The sequence below is a fragment of the Triturus cristatus genome, chromosome 5_2, assembly GCF_964204655.1.
Source record: "Triturus cristatus chromosome 5_2, aTriCri1.1, whole genome shotgun sequence".
Classification (NCBI taxonomy): Eukaryota; Metazoa; Chordata; class Amphibia; order Caudata; family Salamandridae; genus Triturus; species Triturus cristatus.
This window is the reverse complement of record NC_140588.1, coordinates 850895261-850907525: the sequence shown is the minus strand read 5'-3', so window position 1 is coordinate 850907525 and position 12265 is coordinate 850895261. Positions and strand designations below refer to the sequence as shown.

Genomic DNA, 12265 nt, shown 5'->3' with positions numbered 1-12265 from the left:
CTGTTGAATTGAAACATGATGTAGGCCATGGATCAATTTGAATTAAAATACAAAAACATGTTTTTTATGGTATTTCATGTTTTTTCCCTGGTAGACAGTGTATAGGGTCAGGGTAATGCCTTTGGATGATGTGTGTTGTTTTAACTTATAAACATGTTTTGCCCTGATAAGTTTTGTTTTTGGCATTGCTGAATTAATGTTGTGTAATCTTTACCAAGCCTTCTTTGTCTGGCCAGTGTGTGAGTATGTTTGTCCATAGGCCTGCATGTGTTTTTTTGTTTTCCAGGCCTCCTGCTTGTTGTTGCGACCATGTGGCTAGCAGCTAGTTTGTGTATGCAGCTACTGTGAATTTTGCATAGGCCTGCATGTCTTGTCTTTTTTCCAAATGCTTTCTTTCTTGTTGTTATGACCATGTAGCTGGAGGCCATTTTGTGTAGCTAGCCAGTGTGCCGTTGCCATAAGCCTTCATGTCTTCTCTTTGTTCCCCATGCTGTCTTGCTTGTTGTTGGGAGCATGTAGCTGTCGGGCATTATGCGTAGGCAACCAGTGTGCTTTTTCCAAAGGCCTACATGTGTTCTTTGTTGTGGCCAAGTCTCCTCACTTGTTGTTTGACCATGTGGTTGGTGGCCATTTTGTGTAAGCAGCCAGTGTGCTTTTGCTATAGAACAGCATGTGCTCTTTGTTTGCAGGTCATATGCTTGCATGGATGGTTGAGCAATGAGATCAATTAAAATGATATGCCCGAGGATAATTTCACTTATTTATAATTTTTTTGTTTTAATTTTTAGTTTTTTATTGTAATTGTTTTGTAAATTATTTTTTACATTTGACATTTTTGCTATTTATATAATTTTTATATATTTGTGTTTTTATCTTTTTTGTTTGACTTTTTTATTTAGTTTTGTTTTATTTTTAGAGTCTTTTAACCATTTTTATAACATCTGGCCTCATTGAATCAACCCCATGTCTGCTATAGGTGCAGATCAGCATTCATTTTCTATGGATTCTCCCATTGTCATTTGTCAGCTGCACCTCCCTGATCAGGATTGGATTCCTTGCTCAGCCGTTCAACTTTAACCAAAAACACTTGCAATTTTTTTGGCCGCTAAGGTGTGCCTCCACTGGATCATATGTTGCTTTCTCAAATGGGTTTTTTGGCCCCCATTACCTTAGTTTGTACCAAGCATAACCCGACTTTAAACTGGCCTAGCCAACTCTGTGGAGTGGTGGTGAGAGTTGTTTATATGCTATTGTGTCGATGTGGACTGGCATATATAGGAGAGACGGGTCGAGAATTTAAAACTAGATATAGCGAACACAAATCTGCTATTTGTACGCAAAAACTGACAGCCCCTGTAGTTCAACACTGTCTTGAAATGAGTCACTCGGAAAAGGACCTTAGATGGTGCATTCTAGAGAAGGTCAAGCTGCAGGCAGGATTACCTGTAGAAGTGACTCTCAAGAGGAGGGAAACAGTCTGGATTTTTACTCTTAATAGAATAAAAGAGGGATTTAATGAATAAATTGTTTGGAATGTTACTGATTATCTATAACCAACCTTTTTCTGTTACATTGCAGCCAAGTATTCTGTAAAATAGGTGTTCCTTCTCTTTTCTCTCCTCTCCTGTTACAGCAAACATGTTCTTGACTATGCAAGGTCTTTTTTACACTCCCTAATTGAGTATCTATAAGGCCTTCTACTATGAGATAATTTCTATACTAGGTAGGCTCCGTTCATATTAAACCTCATAACTGACACTATGTCTGGGTTCAATTTACCCTTTCCTGCAACCAGCGGTCTATATGACTTTTTTACTCCTGGCTGCACATATCTTGACTCTCACCAGTAGTGGCGTCCCCGTGTATATCGTGGTTCTCTTATATATTTTCCTGATGCAGGTCATTTTTAAATGGATTGGGTTCTCTACACAGTATTCATTGCTTCGTTTGCCTATCACAACATGGTGCTCATTTCCATCCTTATCGTAGACATCAGGAGTATAATTGTACATGTTTTGGTCTCCGTTAGCAGTGATGCCCTGGTGCATAATATGGTTTTTCATATACTCCTTTCAGTTAGCTTACATCTACATTCTTTGGTTTAATAATCCGCTTAGCATTTTCGATTTTGTGTGCCTAATCCAACATGGTGCCCATATTTATTTCATCATAGAAATCAGGAGCAGTTTTATTCACTGCCCACGTGAGGGCAGTGAGTCAATTACATCTGCTCGAGTTTTGACGTACACCCGGCTTCTTAATGGCGCCAGGCGATACCGGTCAGTATTGCTTTTGACGGTTGAGTTGAAGCCCAGATGATTGTGTTGCACTGCAAATCAGTGAGTCCTTACCCCTGCATGTATTCTACTCGAAGGGGAATAAATTGTTGTTGATTTAAGAGGTACAGCGAGATGGGCCATCTCACTTAAGGGTTTTTCCAGGTGGGCATGTAAGACTGTTACAATCGGTTAGTTGTATAGGTATTGTAATTGATTCTCGTCACTGCCATGATATGCCCATGTAGACAGACTGCATTAGTAAGCATTTCTGTCTTGAGGTCAAATGATCGACGGCAACCATATTTCTCTTTATGCCTACAACCGAAGCTCCCCTAGAGCTCATCATATAAATGCTTTATGTAGGAGGTCAACCTAGGTTAAGTCTTTGACGGTTATTTTCTCACCACAGGCACTTCTCTTAAAGTCTTTCTAAGAAGTCTGCAATCATTTATACCACGTGATATCTAAGACATCACGAGATTCACCAAATTCTGAAAAGAACTGCATACCGAGTCGACGTTATACCTGTCTAGTATAGGTGTGTATGCCCCTTTATACTATCAGTTCGGCGCCATTCTAATTGTGTTTCAAACAAGTCTAGTACTTTGTCATAGTAATCACAACCATGTAGGGACTATTGCACATTCACTTGATTATAGGAAACTCATGCTGACAGCCTAACCATTGAGTCTGGAGCACTCAGAATGTCCACATAGAACTATCACAAACAAGATTTTACTAGGTAAGACCTTGAGATCATTCATTCAGTTTCTGACCTCCACACATCTTAAAAGCCTTTGGAGTACTAATCTACCCCCTATTTTGTTCATTTCAATATCTATAACAGCCTGTATGGGTGCAACAAGGCAGTGTTGGAAAACACTCTAGCCGTCTTACATATTACATCTATCGGATATCTGCCTATATACCAGTCCTATCTGTAAGTACCCTAGTTACTAGCATGTGCCACTCATTGGGGTTGGTTAACAATTACCATTTCTCTATACAGACATAGAAAAGGCTATCACTATATAATGAGTTCACTGTTTTCCAACAGCTTGATTATTGCTTTTTGCATGGCATGTTTCTTCACCTTGGTGACTTTATCAGGTGGTATTGGCACTTCCCACAGAGAGTATGGGAAGCCTTGAGAATTCAGAAAGAGGCGTGGGTGGTGCACTGCATAAGCTAGGTGAAAGGTATTTTCGTTCAATAAGGTCTGGGTGCGCAATCAGGGCGTTGTTATCCGTCCTAACACCATCAATGAACAGCTGAGTAGTGTCTTGCAGAGATCTGCAAGTACATCCCGTGGGTAGGCACTCCAATGGGTAATCAAACTAAGTTGATTCATGCAAAAGTGAATCCTTTTAAGATGCGTGTTTTTAAATGCTTTTATTCAGCAAATTAGTTCAATTCGATATTGTTTGGCATATCAAATGTTCATTTGTAATCCATACTAGCAGATCTATGAATCTTGATCTCCTATGCATTTCGGGCTGGGACGCCCTTGGTCACGGAGCACTGTTGAGGAAGGGAGGGAGGGATGAGTCAGTGAGGGTATACCACCTGGATTTACACGTGCTTAATGTGACTAAGTGCAACAATAACTAAAACGGGTGTGTTTGCTAACGTTTTAGTGACTGAGTGAAGGTACTGGGTAGTGCAATGGAAATTACTGCGTGTGTTGGTTGAATGCGCGCTGCGCAATGACATGCTGGGTTCTGTAGCGCTGTGGGCGAAGAACACTTACTTCATAGATACCGGTGGCAAAGCGTGCCGTCCATCGCTTAGTCGAGGGGTCTGCGTGTGGTACGGGCGGGTGCTCGTTATGTTTAAACACTCGGTGATGTGACGTGAAGAAACGTAAACATAAACAAAGGACTACTCGGAAGTATGCACGGTGGCGGCCATCTTAGAATGTGGGGAGATAGAGTACAGGTAATGCAAACTGGGGAGAATGCAGAGAGACAATGTCAAAAAACAGAAGTAGTATTACGTGAATAAACAGTAACATAATAAGCAATGCATCATATTAGTATTACAGGTAACAACTATACTCAATACGGTCATTAAGACCATGCGGCTTCAGAGTCTGTAACAGATAAATCCATTCAAGTTCTCTTTTTAACAAGAGTTTATGATTGTCAATCCCTTCTCGTTTGGTGAGGGTTTCAAGTACTATGAATTTTAATTGGGCGATGGAATGCCGAGCCTCAGCAAAATGCATGGCGATGTTGGATTTCTCAACTTTCAGCCTGATGTTAGATTTATGCTCGTTGAGGCGAGTTTTAATTTTCCGTTCGGTTTTACCGATGTACAGCTTTCCACAGGGACATTTCAAAGCATATATCAAATTCATCGAGTCACAGTTAGCATCAACTTGAAGTTTAATGTTGTGACCTTTCATTGGGTGCTGGATACTGTTGCCTTTGATGACACTATTGCAGTGATTGCAATTGAAGCAAGGTATGGTGCCACGGTGTTGTTTGTGGGTTTCAGTGGGTTTAGACAAAATTTCCTTGAAATTTCTGCTTCTTGTGTGTGCAAAAATTGGTGGTTTCTCAAAAATGCCCTTGAAGTCGGGTTCACTTTGTAAGATGGGCCAGTGCTTCCGTATAATCTTCTTGTATGTAGGGCTGGCTGTGGAGTATTTGGATACTATCACCATACGTTGTTCTTGCACTCTATTGCTTTTCAAAAGGCTATCTTCTCTGGTGATGAGAGCAACTCTAGATTGTGCTTCATTCAGAGTATGTTCAGGATATCCTCTAGCACGGAATCGTTCACGCATCTCATTAATGCGCATGATGTATGTCTGTTCGTCTGAAACGATGCGTTTAACACGCAACATTTGCGAATATGGCAGGTCTCTGAAACAACACCTGCCATATTCGCAAATGTTGCGTGTTAAACGCATCGTTTCAGACGAACAGACATACATCATGCGCATTAATGAGATGCGTGAACGATTCCGTGCTAGAGGATATCCTGAACATACTCTGAATGAAGCACAATCTAGAGTTGCTCTCATCACCAGAGAAGATAGCCTTTTGAAAAGCAATAGAGTGCAAGAACAACGTATGGTGATAGTATCCAAATACTCCACAGCCAGCCCTACATACAAGAAGATTATACGGAAGCACTGGCCCATCTTACAAAGTGAACCCGACTTCAAGGGCATTTTTGAGAAACCACCAATTTTTGCACACACAAGAAGCAGAAATTTCAAGGAAATTTTGTCTAAACCCACTGAAACCCACAAACAACACCGTGGCACCATACCTTGCTTCAATTGCAATCACTGCAATAGTGTCATCAAAGGCAACAGTATCCAGCACCCAATGAAAGGTCACAACATTAAACTTCAAGTTGATGCTACCTGTGACTCGATGAATTTGATATATGCTTTGAAATGTCCCTGTGGAAAGCTGTACATCGGTAAAACCGAACGGAAAATTAAAACTCGCCTCAACGAGCATAAATCTAACATCAGGCTGAAAGTTGAGAAATCCAACATCGCCATGCATTTTGCTGAGGCTCGGCATTCCATCGCCCAATTAAAATTCATAGTACTTGAAACCCTCACCAAACGAGAAGGGATTGACAATCATAAACTCTTGTTAAAAAGAGAACTTGAATGGATTTATCTGTTACAGACTCTGAAGCCGCATGGTCTTAATGACCGTATTGAGTATAGTTGTTACCTGTAATACTAATATGATGCATTGCTTATTATGTTACTGTTTATTCACGTAATACTACTTCTGTTTTTTGACATTGTCTCTCTGCATTCTCCCCAGTTTGCATTACCTGTACTCTATCTCCCCACATTCTAAGATGGCCGCCACCGTGCATACTTCCGAGTAGTCCTTTGTTTATGTTTACGTTTCTTCACGTCACATCACCGAGTGTTTAAACATAACGAGCACCCGCCCGTACCACACGCAGACCCCTCGACTAAGCGATGGACGGCACGCTTTGCCACCGGTATCTATGAAGTAAGTGTTCTTCGCCCACAGCGCTACAGAACCCAGCATGTCATTGCGCAGCGCGCATTCAACCAACACACGCAGTAATTTCCATTGCACTACCCAGTACCTTCACTCAGTCACTAAAACGTTAGCAAACACACCCGTTTTAGTTATTGTTGCACTTAGTCACATTAAGCACGTGTAAATCCAGGCGGTATACCCTCACTGACTCATCCCTCCCTCCCTTCCTCAACAGTGCTCCGTGACCAAGGGCGTCCCAGCCCGAAATGCATAGGAGATCAAGATTCATAGATCTGCTAGTATGGATTACAAATGAACATTTGATATGCCAAACAATATCGAATTGAACTAATTTGCTGAATAAAAGCATTTAAAAACACGCATCTTAAAAGGATTCACTTTTGCATGAATCAACTTAGTTTGATTACCCATTGGAGTGCCTACCCAGGGGATGTACTTGCAGATCTCTGCAAGACACTACTCAGCCAAGCCTTGAGAATTCTCACACTTAGAAACCTTATCTAGCGTTTCTTTTTAAATCTCATTTCTTTTTTTTATTCAATGTAAAATTGGGAATTTTTTCCCATCCATGTCCTAAACTCTGGTCCGATCAATTCTCTAATATTTATCAGTGTATGGGTTTATATTTTAAATATTTTTCATTGTTTGTACTCTTCAGGTACCTCTTCATTGTTGTGGGAAACCATACTATTTGGGAAGGCCCTGAGGAAGGTGGTTTTCCATCTGTCATGCCCCACCGAAACACGCGTCAACCTTATTGTTACAGACCCTGTTGAACAATTCCATCCAATCTGAACCAGATGTGTATGATGGTTTGGGTTATGTATGAGTGTGCCAGGTTAGATTGAGTGAGTCTGACAACTGTGATTTGTCTGTATTACTTCTTTTCATAGAGGGGTCCGGAGCACAGTATTGCATTTTTACATATGTCTTCAATGCATTGGTTTATGTATTATTTTGTATAAATAGAAGAATTTGTTAAAAATACATATGGACTTTGTTCTATGAAAAAAAGAAAAAATGAATGGTTAGTGATGCAATTGCTCTGAATAATAAACTATGAAAAACAAAATACAATGTTGATTTGCTCTGACGTTGTCCATTTATATGTTTAACCCATACTAGATTTTTTCTATAAGACTTAAGAAATATAGGTCATGAGGGAGTTATCATTGTTAATTATATTGACCATTGTTTCCCCTCTTCTCCCTGAGCTTAATCTCTCTCAGGGGGTCCCCTTTTCTGCATTAGTGGTGGTGAATGGTGACAGCAGCACGTTGATTTTACTTGATTGGGAAAATGCTACGTTGCTGAGTGTGTGCTCAGTGTTGTCTGGCTCAAATTTGAAGCTAAGTGGTGGTTGGTTCCAGGGCCTGTTGTTGAACGTAACTGTAGACAAACATCAGTCATGAATGATCATCATGTTATGCATGTTCTGTTAGGCTACATAATATTGCATGATTATTGATGATGAATTGATGATCATAGTTACAAGTTTGATTAGCTGATACCGATAGTTACATGTGGCCACTTTTGTGTGATTTTTGGTTGTAAAATTGCCCTCACCTAATTGATCACACACCAGGCATAAAATTAATGAATGCGAAAAGGACGATTCTTCACTTCTGTTTTGCACTGCCTCAGTCTCCTCTGTGCACTCCTTATGAAGTTAAACTTCTTTCATTCTCCTTGATTCTATAATATCATTTATGTTCTTCAATCCGCAGGCCCTCTTACCCTGCACCAAACTGGAAAAGCAACATCACACTCATGATTACATTACTGGACTGCATTCACCAGGCACCCAAGACCGACGGACAGTCCAAGGGGAATGCATTGCAGATGAAACTATCAATTTGGCAATACAGTATTATTTTGTCCTTTAAAAATCATTAGAACTGTATATGTTGGTACCTTGACTCATTCATAATTTGTAATATATTTGCTATTTTTCAAACCTTGGTGACACAGAACTTTTAGATATAATGTAACTTGGGTTTTTCTTGCTGCATATGAACATTTTGATTTGCTTTAACTGTACCCATTCCTTCATTTCCTTTTACTCCCATAACAGATGAATGACGGTAGGCTGTTCATTGCCCAGATGAATGTTGTCCTTGAGTAGTGTTTGTCTTTGTCAAATGTTTCCCTAAATTCCCCCTTCAAATCCATTCATCAAACCCCTAACTCTCTTTTCCCGGGCTGTGTTATTTGTTGAGGTCTGGCTTTATAAATTACACCATTAATTGATCACACACTTTGTGAGGTGGATGTGGTGAAAGTAACTCCACCTCAGTGCAGGATCTTCAGCTCTATGGATAGCTCAACCTGACCATATTTACCCATCCAAGCATAAAAACTGTTTTTAATATTTTCAGAGGAACATCATTGCCAGCATTATTATTCAGGCACTGTGTTGCATCAAAGCTTACTATTGTCAACTTCAAAGTTCCCTTAATTTTCTAACTTTTACTAGCTCACCATTGTTCTGAATAATTAAATTTAGCATTGCCTATTATACTTCCTCTTTTTTCTCTCTTCTTGTGCACTAGTAGTCTAGTCGGTGACTGTCTCAATTTTGTTTTGAAGCCCGCATATAATAATATATATGACCAGCTTTAACTCAGTTTCTATTTCAATTTAGTTAGTTCCTTGTGATAAATAGTTCTTATCCTACTGTTTGAGTTCAGCTAGGAGGGCGTGAGACCTGGCTTTTGATGCCTGCACTCTGTTATTCGCTAGCATGCTACTATTACCACAACCATGGCCCTTTGGGAAACCATGCAGCCCTTGCTTCGTCTATTCAGGTAAGAGAACTGTGGTTCAACATTGTTGTACTGCAATATATATGCAATGGAAAATCACCCTCCACTTCTTATGGTCAATTTAGTTGCAGACTGCAGAGACTAGGTGGGGAGAGTAGTAGGGCAAAGGAGGGTACTCCTTAACTACTGTGTTGTTATACACTATCAGCAGATTTTAAAAAGAGGCTGCAAAGTAAATCTGTAATATCGAAAAAAAGATTAAAATCATAATGTAAAACTATGAAATATTTATTCCACTAACAATAGAAACTAAACCCACAACTGGCGCACCCCACTCCCCATCCTCAACCAACGTCCCAAAAGAAAGTTGTGTCCAATGTAACTGAAGAAAGTCCCAAAATGAAATTGTCCATACTAATCTGTTGCATATAGAAGACTGTCAACAAAAGGAGGGATAGATGGGTAAGTTTAACGAGGTCCAGTGTACATACCCAAGCGACTAGTAAGACAAAAAGGGTACAGAGTTCCTCAGGTCAGTTAAGAACAAATAGTGATTTCAGCAAAAAGTTTTGTCTGTCATGAAAAAGGGGGGGAGACCCTTTAGTTGGAACTAGGGCCCTCACACACACCCAGCAAGCTAGGTGTCATGCTTCATCATTTGAGCCTGCCCCTCGTCAGGTCGGCGCTGCAATTCCTGACGGGCTCCCAATATTGGGGCTCTTTGGCGGGGATCTTCTGTTCCTGCCGAAGGGTGCTGTGGGGGTAAGGGGCCCTAGAATGTGTAGATGTGGTGTACGGATAAAATAGGTACTGTTAGTCCACAGGAAATGTGTTTAATAAAGTGGTAAACAGCCTAGTTAAAAAGAAAATGAGGTGGGGATAGCTACTAGTGATTATGATGCTAGTTGTGTATGCCCTACTCTCAGAAGGATCAACATGTTTCTTGCCCTTTAAGCCAGTAATTGGTCACGGCAATTCGTCAGGATCAGGAAAACATAAACTATCTACAACAAGGTATGTGTGTTTTACATACCCGAAAGGTGCTCAGGAGTCACCTATGGAAACATTGGAGACAGAAAACACATGACAAAACTGTAAAGATAAACAATACATACATAACAACTTCAGCTGAAATCATCGAGAGTCTCATAGGGTGAAGCTCTCAGGGTGAGTACTGGAAGGTCTCGAAGGACAGAATAAATCAAAAGACAGGACTGGGGCGGAGACAGAGCGGAGGTTGTAAACTCACCTCTTGCGTTAGCAAGGCAATCTTGCAGCAGTCTCCGGCGGGTAAAAAAGGACTCCTAACGTGGGTCCTGAAGTAAAAAACCGGGAGGAGCAATTAAGAAACCAGGGATGGACGAAATTAAAAGTGACATGGTCAGCCCGGCAATCCATGCGGTAAGAGCAGTGTCGGAGGGTAATGACAGCCTTGAATATCAAAAGATGCTAACATGAGCGATTAGGTGTGCAGCCATGGTGACCATCATGCTCAGGGGCCAGGGTGTATCGCCGCCCAAAAGTAGTCAATGAGGTCAGTAACGGGTTGCCACGAGAGACTCAAGAGCAAAGTAGGGGGCGACCGCCATCGCCCCTGGTAGAGGATGGGTCAGAGCAGGACGTACTCGCTCAAGCTGCCAATGAAGTCATGGAGGCGTCACGAATCCCCCTTTAAAAATACTCAAACTCACCTTATGGAAGACGGCTTGGATGAACCCTGATGCACTCACCTGCGTCAAACGACGCGTGGGATGGAAGACCTACCCCTACCGCCGGACCTGGGATGGGTTCCGAACGGAGTCGGTGTTCGCCAGATAAGGATATCGGGAGGTGTGGAATGTGTCACATGACTAAGGTAATCACAAGCCCATTGGTCGGGGAGTGTAAAGCGGGTCAGCCATGTTGGAACAGGTAGAGAGAGCAACCATCCATATCCGGTATGACTCGGGAAGTGATACTCAGTGGGTTGGTGTGCTCACAGGGATTGGTTACCAGAGCGGTTGTATCAATCCCATTGGTTGGGGATAGAGGGGCGGCCATGTTAGAGCAGGTGGTGTGGGGAAACTATCGGCATCCGATCTGAATCAGGAAATGATTCTTCGTGGGTTGATTTACTCACAGAGTTGGTTGCCATGGCGATATAATTAAAGACAGGCAACGGGTAGGTGGCCAGACTAAATGCCACGGGTAACACATGGGAATGTGGAAAAATAGTAAAAGCGGTAGTGATGGGGTTCGCGGGGGCCGTGATGAAGTATCAAAGTCCCACAAAATTGTACGGGGATGTAACCCGTGAATGGGGGTCTAAAAACAGAGCGGCAACCATCCGCATCGGGGACCGGCACATAAAAACACACAGAGGGAGGCACATCAAAAGAAATAGGATACCAATATAGTGTATCTATTTTTAAAGCAGTGGAAAAGAGATCTAGATGGTTCGTGATCTGTTAAAAAGGTGTATTTTCAGAGAACATCACTGCTAAGGATTAAGGATCCGCATCCAAGTTAACAGGTATGGCCAAGGTGGTCGTGGGTGTAACAAGGACACGTAGTGAATTCCGGAAGGGTCACAGGTCCTACCAAGGAGCATGTTTACCTAATGAGTGTGGACCATGGGATGTCGTCGTTAAGACCAGTCAGGTGTGAAGATATTCTAAGGACCCATCTTTGCTCAAGTTTAAACAATGCATTTTGGGACATCTGAGGGTGTGCTTCTAGGACCAACCAGTTGATGGAATCTGTCTGGTGTTGCATCGTTTTAAAATGGGTGTAGAGTTTGGTGGTCACTTTCTGACATCGAATGTTACTCTTATGTTCCATAATCCTGGTCTTTACCATGCGGGTTGTCATGCCTACGTATACCAAATCACACGGACACCTGATCATATATATGCAGTTCTTAGTGTTGCAATTCGTGTGTCTATTTAGTGTCCAGTGGAAGTTATTCGTAAAAGTTATGTCCTTGTAGGTGTTAGTCAGTTTGCACACTACACATGAACCGCATGGGAAATGGCCCTTTACCGGTGGAAGCTCCCATATCGTCCTTTGTGGACCAATGGTGTGCAGTCTAGGTCTAGTGTGGACAAGTAGATCTTTGATGTTTTGTGTGCGTCTGTAGGCAAATCTAGGTTTGGGTATGCTAAGATTCCCTTTATCTAGAATACCCCAGTTGTTCAAAATGATCTTTCTGATCCTGCTTGAATCAGAT

The 12265-nt window shown here is 41.6% G+C and overlaps 1 long non-coding RNA gene across 1 annotated transcript; it reads right to left on the bottom strand.

Moving 5' to 3' along the window:
• Positions 1-9936: 9936 nt before the first annotated feature.
• Positions 9937-10845, bottom strand: LOC146829337 (uncharacterized). Its single transcript, XR_014961961.1, has 3 exons — positions 10788-10845; positions 10307-10373; positions 9937-10112 (listed from the first exon to the last, which is right to left on the bottom strand). It is a non-coding gene; the product is annotated as an uncharacterized LOC146829337 (long non-coding RNA).
• Positions 10846-12265: the final 1420 nt, after the last annotated feature.